We start from the raw sequence: 13612 nt of genomic DNA, 5'->3' as shown, positions 1-13612 counted from the left end.
AAGCAACAAAGACTGTTGAGTCTTGAGTCTTGAGTGTCCTTGAACGGAAAATGCCTTTCACCGGCGTTGAGTGTTTGGCATGCCCGTCGTACGCATTACGGTACAGTCCTTTAACAGATGTACAGTCCTCCCGTGCCCGTTCCAACTTGACGCCAAACAAAAAGGTGTACGTGCTGCTGCCGCTGGCTTGTCACCTTCTCCTTGTCTCTCCGATAAGCCCAGGGGGAAATCCAGCCCAGTCCAGTCCAGTCCACTCCTGCCTACCTGCGTTTGCCTTCACGTGCTCACGATAAACCACCATCATAGATTCAGATGAGCAAGAGCAACGGACAGTTTTCCAAGCTGTGATGCGAGCAAGACCGCGAGAGGCGCGCGCTGTCGGCCGGTCGCTACGGCCGGCTCGCCACCGTCGTTTCGTCCTGACGCCTCACGGCCGGAAAGCGACGGCGCCGGCGAGGACGGACGTTTGGTGTGCCCCATCCCCCATGCGGGCCACTGTCGTCCGCACAGTAGTTTCCCTATGCAATGCATGGGTGGGTGGATGGATCGGGCCCATCGGCCCCGTCGTCTAGCCTTGGCATCGAGCGAGATCGCGCTGCCGCCAATAATGGCGTGCCTGCCGGGCCACACTCCGCGCTAGTGAAGTCCGGCGGTTGGGCTTTACTGCCTTGTCGCCCTCCTCCACCGGCCATCTCTTACATTGGCGGAGATATTTCGTTTCACCGGACGGAGTTCGTTCGTTCCTCCGTGGTTTTACCGTGGGCACTTCGTTCGTTGCTTGCTGGTTGCTGCTATTGGCCCCGTCCAGAACTGGAAACCAGGAGCGCTCCGACCATCACATTCACAGTCACGTGGCTGCTTCGGGTGTATGTAATGTACTCACAGTGAGGCCGGCTCTTTTGGGGCCCAGCATGGCATGGCATGGCATGGCAGTGGCCCAGCTACATTTTCACGGTTGGGCCAACGTTGTGAGAGTTTATTTATGCCTCGAATTTAATTGACAATACCGTATAACCAACTGTACTGTACCAGTACTATGGATGGTTTCTCATCTTTTTCTTTTTCCCATTGTTGCCTGTTCTGTCATCAGGCTGTGGGAAATTTGAGCTGCGTCAAATCTGTGGATGCGAGACCCAGTATGATGAACACTGAACAAGGCCCTGAGCAGGCAATTAACGCCGTCTTTTGTATTCCATGTTTTAACTGGGCCTCGATGTTTTGCTTGGGCTCGTTGTTGCCTGCACAGTGATCAACATATTATTTTTCTCGTTTAAAAAGGAGGATTGCACTGGAAATTTCTATTCTAGGATCATTGTTTAGAGTAGTTATTTTTTTAGGGGTTGTAAATTAGTACTACCTCCAATCCATAATAAGTGTCGTGATTTTGAACTAACCCCAGTTCAAAACTGCGACACTTATTTTGGATCAGAGGGAATACTTTTTCTAGAAACTTGCTAAGCTTTATTGATCATAGCAATTAACGTTATGTTTCCTAGCTATAATCTCCTTAATAATTGTATTGTGCTATGTCGACCTTCTGTCCCATTTTCAATGTCATCAATGACCGGCTTGCAGTCACATGTGATTGAAATCTTCTTCAAATAGAGTTCATGGACCACGACTTGAGCTTCATGGTATACCAAAGATTGTAAATTAGTACTTAATCGGTATACGAATCATGCATGAAAGCTACACTACGGGCCGGCCCAACTTGACTGAGTGGCACCGGTGCTTGGGCATTTTTCTTCTGCAAATGCTAGATATCACCTACTTGCCTCTGATGCTCCCGCATATTGTTTTTTGTAAGGAAAGATGGCTCATGGCCAACTTTATATTTCAAAAACAGGCATAAGCCTGATAGCAGGTTACAGGGTCTTGCTAGATGCACCAAGGTGCATGGCCGCAAGTGGCCGACAGGAAAAGGGGTAGAAGAAACAAGCAGCAGAAAGATCAGTTATGCTGTGCTACCAGGAAAACTAAGCCTCAAGCATCATAACCCACGTTTGCATGTCTGTTTTAACATCTTGTTTACGAGCTCTTGTGGTCCTAATTAAGTTGGCAGCATAGAATCTGATCCTAAGCTCACACCAGCAGTTTCCGTTAAAAACGCGATCGTTTCTGGTGTGCCAAAGAGCAACAGCGGATGTCGTGAAAGTGATATGCCATTGCTTTTTGAAGCTTAGCTGTCCGCTCGCCTGAAGGAAGAAGGACTGGATATCCGGAGAAGTGCAACCCAGGTTTATGCTGAGCTCCCGCATATTGTAGCTTCCTGGAAACTGTTATGTGACGCTTCTATAGACCGGTTCAGACTGGTTTTTCAAACTTCCGACCAGTTTTGTTTTCCTTTTGTTTTTCTGTGTGTATTTTGTATCGGTTTTCTTTGCATTTTGTTTTTTGTTTGCTTTTCTTAATTTTTACAGTTACATGTCGGCTTTTTTAATACAAGTTGGACATTTTTAACACACGTTGAATATTTTTTTAGATACAAGTTGAACATTTTTCAAATACATGTTGACCTTTTCATCCAAATACATGTTGAACATCTATCAAATGCACATTCAACATTTTTTCTATACATGTTGAACATTTTTCAGATATGAGTTGAATATTCTCAAAATACACATTAAATATTTCTTCGAATACATGTTGAACAATTGTTAAATGCTCATTGAACATTTTTAAAATATATGATGAACATTTTTTAATACATGTTGAACATTTGTTAAATGCTCATTGAACATTTTTAAATACATGATGAATATTTTTTCAACATATATTGAACATTTGCATAAATGCCATGGTTTGTTTTAAGTTGTGAAACATTATCTAAGTGTTACAACATTTTTGAAATGTCACAAACTTTTTTGTAATGGTACAAAATATTTACAAAATTACACAAACAAAATTATATATTGTATCATTTTTAATGTCACACCCTAGCTAGTTCAAGCATTAGAGTGTGCATCATATTTAAATTCCCTTAAAATTGAAATGGGGAAGACAGAACCCCCAGCACCCCCCCCCCCCTGAAACAACTAGGGTTTACTAAAATTATTTTCAATGAACCCAAAATGTCCTTCACAAAATGTTCACCATTTCTGGTTTGGGCTAAAACCCCTGGCAAAAATGGTGCACTCTTTTCTAGGACATTCTGGATTCTCTGAATTAAATTATAAGTATTTGAATTTGGGCATTTAAATGCTATAAAATAATTTAAATGCTCAAATAATTCTGGAAATACGTGTGGGCTATTGGGAATAATCTAAACAGAGCCCCTGATTATTTTCAGGATTTTTAAAGATGTCTAGGTATTTTTAATAAAGCCCAACAGTTGCAGAAAAATAGGAAAAGGAAACAAATCAAAAAAGGAGAGAGAGAGAACTTACCAGACGCAGCCCACCAGCCCACCTGGCTCGGCCCAGTCGACTGGCGCTTGCCAGTCGTCCCCCTCCTCTCGCCAGGAGGACGAGGAGCGCGTGGCCGGCGCCCGCGGCCACACGCCGGCCACCTCCTGCTTCCGCCGACGCCCTGGAGGCGTCCACGAGTGCCACGCCGACCCCCACATTCCCCTCTCTTTCTTCCCACTCTCCTCGTGGCCTCTCTCCCTCTCTGGCTCTCTCCCCCTCTTCCTGCCGAGCGCAGCCGTCGCCGTCGACAAGCTTCACCGCAGCCACCGCCGTCCATTTGCTGCCCCGACATGCCAGGAAGCTCCGCCGCCGTCGACTGCATCAAGTAGGCCAAGCCCCGTGCGCTCGCTCGCCCCGGAGACGCTGCACCGAGCCCGTCCTCAACTCTGGCCACCGGAGATCCCCCTCGCTGCCCCGCTCGCTCCAGCCCTTCCCCGAGCTTGCCGATCGCTCCCCTACAACCGCTGTGAGCTCCGCCACCGTTTCCCCCTCTCCCCGCGCTCGTCCGCGTCCTCCAACCCCCTCTGCCATCGAGGCCGAGAGCTCGGCTCCGCCGGCCATGTCGCCGCCGTGGCCACATGCGCGTAAGCTCGAATCCGAGCACGCCTTCGTCTTCCACGCGCTCCCAGGAGCCTAACGCACCACTCCCCGCGCCTCGCCGTGCCCCATAGCGCCGGGTTCATCCACGCCCGAACTTCGGCGATCGCCAAGGTCGTCGCCGGCGTCGTTTCCGGCCTTCCCGAGCCCCACTTCCTCCACCAAACGATGCGGCTCACTCCCCGCGTCACGTAGCTTCTCTCCGCCATCGTTTTGGTCGCCGGAAACGCAAACCCGAGCCCCTCCGCCGCGTCTGACGTCGCTGGCGTCAAGCCGCCGGTGAGTTTGACTCAGTTTGACCCCTGTGCGGGCCCAAGTAGACCCCCCTGGGTCTATGACAGGTGGGGCCGGTCTGCTAATCAGTTTAAGATTAGTTTTAACTAATTCTAATTAGTTTAGACACTGACATGTGGGCCCAGGCCCCACTGACAGCTAATTAGTGTTAATCTAATTCTGTTAACTAGTTGTGACACTGACAGAGAGGGCCCACCAGTCAGGTTTGAACTGGCCGACCCAGTTGACCGCTGACGTCACACCTATGTCATGCTGACGCATTAATTCAATTACTAGAATTATTCTTATATAGGAAATTCCAGAAAATATTCAAAACTTCTAAAAATCATAGAAAATCAACCATAGCTCCAAATGCAAAGATTTATATATGAAAAATGATCAGAAAAATTCAATCTATCCATCTGTAATGGTTTCATGCATGACAAAACAAGTTAACCTTGTTGTTTAAGCAGAATAAGGTAATGCACTAATAAGGCCATGTTTAATGAGCTAATATTTGAATCTTTGATTCAAATGAGTTCATCCCCTCCTGTTTTAGCTTGCACTAGGCCAAGACACTTTCATCTTGCCATGTCATAGCATGCATCATATTGTTGCATATTGCCATGTGTTGATTATGTTCGGTGTGATTTTCGTGGTAGGTTCTGCCTCCGAGGATAACCCCGAGTATCCGTCTGAAGGGCAGTACCCTACTACCTCTACAACAGGCAAGCAACCTATTGATCATTCCGATACAAACCCATGTTCTCGCTTCTGCTCTTGTTTACTGCATTAAGACAACGCGATTCAAACTGCTGTGTGCTACGGTAGTTGAACCCTTATCCTCTGCATGACCTGTCATTGCCACAGTAACTAGATGAAACCCACTAGCATGTGTAGGAGTTGATTGAGCCATGTATGTGATTCCTACCTTGCTATGCCTGCTATGCTTAGAGTTGTGTCAGGTCTGGTTCATCTGGGTGATGGGCTAGAGTGATATGATTATGTCGGTAATGTGAGGGATGTGTTGAACATGTTTTGGTAAAGGTATCGATGAGAGGCCATGTAGGAGTACATGGTGGGTTGTTTCATTGAGGCCGTCCATAAGAACTGAGATCTGTATGTGTGATTTAAGATGCAGTTACTACCGTACATTGGGCCCGAAACCAATGGACCCTCTCGGCTTCTTAATCACCCTAGTACTCTGTCCAGGAGTTGAAAATAGTTTTTGGTGTTTGTAGGTTATGTGTTGGCGGCCGTGCGTAGCGCCGACCCTAGGGGTGGGCTATGTTGCGGTAGATACACCGTGGCCGGGTATGCCGGGCGCCCGTTTGGCGTCTCGGGACCCTGTTCACATCGTTCGGGGCCGTATGTGGAAACCTCGGCCGGACTCCCTGCGGATGGAACCTGGATAGGCGATAAACCTGGACTAGAGACTTAAGTGTTTAGGTAGGCCGTGGCCGACACCCTCGCTGGGCTTCCGCTTGAAGGTTGCCGAGTACATGTCGTGTAAACGGCGGTAAGTGGTGAAAGCGTGTATGAAGAAGTACACCCTTGCAGGGTATAAAACTATTCGAATAGCCGCGTCCGCGGTAAAGGACTACTTGGTTGCCTATACAGTTCATAGACAAGTTAATGGATACTACTAAAAGACTCAAGATAAGTGTGAGTACCGAGGATGACCCTCTCGTAGGATGACGAGGGAGGATCCCCGGTGGAGTATTGTGTTGGTGAGTAGTGGACTCGTGTGCGAAAACTATTTTACTAGTGAAGTTCCGTAGGATAGCTTAGCCAAGAGTCAAAGCTGGCTTGCTGCAATAACCCCACCACCTTCTTGAGAATGAGCATGTATAGTAGGTTCTGTTGTAAGACTTGCTGAGTACCTTTGTACTCATGTTTGCTTAATTACTGTTTCAGACGACAACACCGCCCCCTCCGATGGGTTCTACGTAGACCTTGAAGTCGACGAGTGACTAGCCACCCAGGTGGTGATCCTGGCCATGGAGGGCCCTATGTAGATAATCAGGCTTCGAGAAGCCTTCTTTCTTTCTAGCGTCTGTACTCAGATTAGTTGCTTCCGCTTGTGCTTGTATGATTGTATGACTTGAGTGTCGGGTCATGTGACCCCTATCTGTATGAACATGTTATGTATGGCTCTCTGGAGCCTTTAAATAAAGTACTTGAGTTGTAGAGTTTTGTTGTGATGCCATGTTGTATGTATTCATATCGGGCATATTGTGTGTATGATTGAAATGCTTGGTATGAGTGGGATCCGACAATCTAGTTGTTTATCCTTGGCAGCCTTTCTTATGGGGAAATGTAGTCTAGTGTTCCTCGAGCCATAGTAGTCCGCTACAGCCCGGTTCACCGGAGTCCTGCTAGCCCAGCACTACTGATCAGGACACTTGACTAGCCGGCATGTGTTTCACGTCGTTCCTATGTCTGTCCCTTCGAGGAAATGTCACGCGGTGACATCCGGAGTCCTGCCTAGCCTGCTACAGCCCGGGTTCCCCGGAGTCCTATTAGCCCAGTGCTACAGCCCCGGAATCACTCGCTGATGACCGATATGCTCGATGTGATTCATGTATGCCTGTCTCCATAGGTCTATGCCGCGTTGGGTTCACGACTAGCCATGTCAGCCCGGGTTCTCTGTCATATGGATGCTAGCGACACTATCATATACGTGAGCCAAAAGGCACAAACGGTCCCGGGCCATGGTAAGGCGACACCCGTGGGATACCGTGCGTGAGGCTGCAAAGTGATATGAGGTGTTACCGTCTAGATCAATGTGACTTGGAATCGGGGTCCTGACAGCGTTGGCATCAGGGCCGGACTGCCTGTAGGTTCGTTGAGCCAAACTGGTCGATGTCGAGTCTAGAAATGTTTTAGTTATATGTAGGGGAATTGATTGTGGAAGGGAACGTAAGGCTCTTTTACTCCTTTACCTTATGTCCACTGATCTGAGTCATTCTCTTCTCATTCAACGTGGGTTAAGGACTAGGCTCTCTTCTTCTATCAGGTTCACGTGTTACTAATCCGTAGTAGCTTATAGGATTGTTGTTACAAGCCTCAGTACAGTTTCTACTACTTTTAGTATGTTGCTAATTGAATCAGAACCTTGATATGATGTTGTTGAGTGGTATTGCAGACTGTTGTGGATATCTCAAATCTTGTTCTGAGCATTTACAGTTGTTATGATGTCCAATTTTCCCTAGAAATTCTAATGTCTTTGCATTGTGGTTGTGCTTTCAGATGACCAACCGTGCTCAAAACCAAGTGGTTCGCCTGACCCGGTGCCTCGACGTGCCCGGTCATACTGCTATGTTAGTCCGGGTAATGATCGAGACGGGTTACCGTTGGTACCCCGAATACACCGTCGAAGAGCAATTTCGAGACTTTAATCAAAGCCAATATTTTTGCACCGTCAGGATATTTCCTTCTTATCCTAGATCTACCGAGCCCCTTCACTGTTCCTATGGACTCGGGGTTACTGTTGAGATGGCTGTGCAGGATGCTGCCTATTCCATGATGACCATCATGCGAGTCCGGACTGGCCTGCTTCGGAACACCGACTTCCATTACATGCCAGCTTCACTTCCGGGAGCGCAAGGGTATCTTCAGGCTATCTATGCTAACTCCACTCAGGATGACTCATTAACCCGTACCACTGCCGAGATGCTCGAAGATAAGGACCGAGAGAATCGGGCCTTGAGGTTGGAGCTTTTCAATACCCGTGTCGATCATTGGGCCACATTGACTCGGTTTGCACATGTGGTGCAAGCTGGATGTATGGATACAAGGGATCTGTATCCTGTGAGATCTGCTCTGCCAGACATGGTGGATTGGCGTGATGTGGGAGGCATCACCCCACCCCGTGGTCCCCGTAGGCCACCGTTTGTTGGTCCAAGACCTCATCCTAGCCCCTATGGTCCACAGGCTCCTCAGGACCGCCTGTTCCCGGATGATCACGTTGAACTTCCAGGCTATGGATGTTGGAAATATGCCCTAGAGGCAATAATAAATTAGTTATTATTATATTTCCTTGTTCATGATAATCGTTTATTATCCATGCTAGAATTGTGTTGATAGGAAACTCAGATGCATGTGTGGATACATAGACAACACCATGTCCCTAGTAAGCCTCTAGTTGACTAGCTCGTTGATCAATAGATGGTTACGGTTTCCTGACCATGGACATTGGATGTCATTGATAACGGGATCACATCATTAGGAGAATGATGTGATGGACAAAGACCCAATCCTAAGCCTAGCACAAGATCATGTAGTTCGTATGCTAAAGCTTTTCTAATGTCAAGTATCATTTCCTTAGACCATGAGATTGTGCAACTCCCGGATACCGTAGGAGTGCTTTGGGTGTGCCAAACGTCACAACGTAACTGGGTGGCTATAAAGGTACACTACAGGTATCTCCGAAAGTGTCTGTTGGGTTGGCACGAATCGAGACTGGGATTTGTCACTCCGTGTAAACGGAGAGGTATCTCTAGGCCCACTCGGTAGGACATCATCATAATGTGCACAATGTGATCAAGGAGTTGATCACGGGATGATGTGTTACGAAACGAGTAAGGAGACTTGCCGGTAACGAGATTGAACAAGGTATCGGGATACCGACGATCGAATCTCGGGCAAGTATCGTACCGCTAGACAAAGGGAATTGTATACGGGATTGATTAAGTCCTTGACATCGTGGTTCATCCGATGAGATCATCGTGGAACATGTGGGAGCCAACATGGGTATCCAGATCCCGCTGTTGGTTATTGACCGGAGATTCATCTCGGTCATGTCTGCATGTGTCCCGAACCCGTAGAGTCTACACACTTAAGGTTCGGTGACGCTAGGGTTATAGAGATATTAGTATGCGGTAACCCGAAAGTTGTTCGGAGTCCCGGATGAGATCCCGGACGTCACGAGGAGTTCCGGAATGGTCCGGAGGTAAAGATTCATATATGGGAAGTCTTGTTTTGGTGGCCGGAAAAGTTTCACGCATTATTGGTATTGTACCGGGAGTGCCGAAAGGGGTCCGGGGGTCCACCTGCCCCGGGGGGCCACATGGGCTGTAGGGGTGTGCGCCTTGGCCTATATGGGCCAAGGGCACCAGCCTCAAGAGGCCCATGCACCAAGAGATAAGAAGAAGGAAGAGTCCTAAAGGGGGAAGGCACCTCCTAGGTGCCTTCGGGAGGTGGGACTCCTCCCTAGCCGCACCCTTCCTTGAAGGAAGGGCCAAGGCTGCGCCCCCCCTCTCCCTTGGCCCTATATATAGTGGGGGGAAGGGAGGGCAGCCATACCTAAGCCCTGGCGCCTCCCTCTCCCTCCCATGACACATCTCCCTCCTCCCGCAGCGCTTGGCGAAGCCCTGTTAGAATCCCGCTACTTCCACCACCACGCCGTCATGCTGCTGGATCTCCATCAACCTCTCCTCCCCCCTTGCTGGATCAAGTAGGAGGAGACGTCGCTGCTCCGTACGTGTGTTGAACGCGGAGGTGCCGTCCGTTCGGCGCTAGGATCATCGGTGATCTGGATCACGACGAGTACGACTCCATCAACCCCGTTCTCTTGAACGCTTCCGCGCGCGATCTACAAGGGTATGTAGATCCACTCCTCCCTCGTTGCTAGATGACTCCATAGATAGATCTTGGTGACACGTAGGAAAATTTTGAATTTATGCTACGTTCCCCGACAGTGGCACCATGAGCTAGGTCTATTGCATAGATTCTATGCACGAGTAGAACACAAAGTAGTTGTGGGCGTTGATTTTGTTCAATATGCTTACCGTTACTAGTCCAATCTTGTTTCTACGGCATCGTGGGATGAAGCGGCCCGGACCAACCTTACACGTACGCTTACGTGAGACCGGTTCCACCGACTGACATGCACTAGTTGCATAAGGTGGCTGGTGGGTGTCTGTCTCTCCCACTTTAGTCGGAACGGATTCAATGAAAAGGGTCCTTATGAAGGGTAAATAGCAATTGGCATATCACGTTGTGGTTTTTGCGTAGGTAAGAAACGTTCTTGCTAGAAACCCATAGCAGCCACGTAAAACATGCAAACAACAATTAGAGGACGTCTAACTTGTTTTTGCAGGGTATGCTATGTGATGTGATATGGCCAAAAGGATGTGATGAATGATATATGTGATGTATGAGATTGATCATGTTCTTGTAATAGGAATCACGACTTGCATGTCGATGAGTATGACAACCGGCAGGAGCCATAGGAGTTGTCTTAATTTATTTATGACCTACGTGTCAACATAAACATCATGTAATTACTTTACTTTATTGCTAAAGCGTTAGCCATAGTAGTATAAGTAATAGATGACAAGACAATTTCAAGAAGACACGATGATGGAGATCATGATGATGGAGATCATGGTGTCATGCCGGTGACAACGATGATCATGGAGCCCCGAAGATGGAGATCAAAAGGAGAAAAATGATATTGGCCATATCATGTCACTATTTGATTGCATGTGATGTTTATCATGTTTTACATCTTATTTGCTTAGAACGACGGTAGCTTAAATAAGATGATCCCTCACTAAAATTTCAAGAAAGTGTTCCCCCTAACTGTGCACCGTTGTGAAGGTTCGTCGTTTCGAAGCACCACATGATGATCGGGTGTGATAGATTCTAACATTCGAATACAACGGGTGTAAGCCAGATTTACACAGCAAAAACACTTAGGTTGACTTGACGAGCCTAGCATGTACAGACATGGCCTTGGAACACAAGAGACCGAAAGGTCGAGCATGAGTCGTATGGTAGATACGATCAACATGAAGATGTTCACCGATGATGACTAGTCCGTCTCACGTGATGATCGGACACGGCCTAGTTGACTCGGATCATGTAATCACTTAGATGACTAGAGGGATGTCTATCTGAGTGGGAGTTCATAAGATGTTTCGAGGGCTGAAACATATCTAAACGGTTTAGAGTTGAGGCACCGAAGACGTTTTGAAACGTCGCAAAACATATGAGATGTTTCGAGGGCTGAAATTGGGATTTCAGGCTCGTGCCCACGTCAAGAGGTATAAGACCTCCGACGATTTTCTTAGCCTACAAACTAAGGGAGAAAAGCTCAATTGTTGAACTTGTGCTCAGATTGTCTGAATACAACAATCGCTTGAATCGAGTGGGAGTTGATCTTCCAGATGAAATAGTGATGGTTCTCCGAAGTCATTACCACCAAGCTACTAGAGCTTCGTGATGAGCTATAATATATCAGGGACATATATGATGATCCTTGAGATATTCGCGATGTTTGACACCACAAAAGTAGAAATCAAGAAGGAGCATCAATTGTTGATGATTGGTGAAAGCACTAGTTTCAAGAAGGGCAAGGGCAAAAAGGGATGCTTCATGAAACGGCAAATCAGCTGCTGCTCTAGTGAAGAAACCCAAGGTTGAACCCAAACCCGAGACTAAGTGCTTCTATAATAAAGGGAACAGCCACTGGAGCAGAATTACCCTAGATACTTGGTAGATAAGAAGGCTGGCAAGGTCGATAGAAGTATATTGGATATATTATGTTAATGTGTACTTTACTAGTACTCCTAGTAGCACCAGGGTATTAGATACCGGTTCGGTTGCTAAGTGTTAGTAAACTCGAAATAAAAGGCTGTGGAGTAAACGGAGACTAGCTAAAAGGTGAGATGACGATATGTGTTGGAAGTTTTTCCAAGGTTGATATGATCAAGCATCGCACGCTCCCTCTACCATCGAGATTGGTATTAAAACCTAAATAATTGTTATTTGGTGTTTGCGTTGAGCATAGACATGATTGGATTATGTCTATCGCGATACGGTTATTCATTTAAGGAGAACAATGGTTACTCTGTTTATTTGAATAATACCTTCAATGGTCTTACGCCTAAAATGAATGGTTTATTGAATCTTGATCATAGTGATACACATGTTCATGCCAAAAGATAGTACTGATAGTACCACCTACTTGTGGCACTGCCACGTAAGTCATATCGGTATAAAACGCATGAAGAAGCTCCATGTTGATGGATCTTTGGGCTCACTCGTTTTTGAAAAGTTTGAGGCATGCGAACCATGTCTATTGGTGTATATGCATGAAGAAACTCCATGCAAATGGACTGTTTGGACTCACTTGATTTTGAATCACTTGAGACATGCAAATCATACCACATGGGCAAGATGACTGAAAGCCTCGTTTTCAGTAAAATGGAACTAGAAAGCAACTTGTTGGAAGTAATACATTTTGATGTGTGCAGTCCAATGAGTGCTGAGGCATGTAGTGGATATCGTTATGTTCTTACTTCACAGATGATTTGAGTAGATGTTGAGTATATTTACTTGATGAATCACGAGTCTGAATTATTGAAAGGTTCAAGTAATTTCAGGGTGAAGTTGAAAGATCGTCGTGACAAGAGGATAAAATATCTATGATATGATCATAGAGATGAATATCTGAATTACGAGTTTGGCATAGAATTAAGACATTGTGGAAATTGTTTCACAACTAATATAGCCTGGAACACCATAGTGTGATGGTGTGTCCGAACATCATAACTGCACCCTATTGGATATGATGCATACCATGTTGGAAATATGCCCTAGAGGCAATAATAAATTGATTATTATTATATTTCCTTGTTCATGATAATCGTTTATTATCCATGCTAGAATTGTATTGATAGGAAACTCAGATACATGTGTGGATACATAGACAACACCATGTCCCTAGTAAGCCTCTAGTTGACTAGCTCGTTGATCAATAGATGGTTACAGTTTCCTGACCATGGACATTGGATGTCGTTGATAACGGGATCACATCATTAGGAGAATGATGTGATGGACAAGACCCAATCCTAAGCATAGCACAAAGATCGTGTAGTTCGTTTGCTAAAGCTTTTCTAATGTCAAGTATCATTTCCTTAGACCATGAGATTGTGCAACTCCCGGATACCGTAGGAATGCTTTGGGTGTGCCAAACGTCACAACGTAACTGGGTGGCTATAAAGGTACATTACAGGTATCTCTGAAAGTGTCTGTTGGGTTGGCACGAATCGAGACTGGGATTTGTCACTCCGTGTAAGCGGAGAGGTATCTCTGGGCCCACTCGGTAGGACATCATCATATGCGCAATGTGACCAAGGAGTTGATCACGGGATGATGTGTTATGGAACGAGTAAAGAGACTTGCCGGTAACGAGATTGAACAAGGTATAGGGATACCGACGATCGAATCTCGGGCAAGCACAATACCGCTAGACAAAGGGAATTGTATACGGGATTGATTAAGTCCTTGACATCGTGATTCATCCGATGAGATCATCGTGGAAC

The sequence above is a fragment of the Triticum urartu genome, chromosome 5, assembly GCF_003073215.2.
Source record: "Triticum urartu cultivar G1812 chromosome 5, Tu2.1, whole genome shotgun sequence".
In the NCBI taxonomy this organism is placed as follows: Eukaryota; Viridiplantae; Streptophyta; class Magnoliopsida; order Poales; family Poaceae; genus Triticum; species Triticum urartu.
This window is presented reverse-complemented; position numbering follows the sequence as displayed.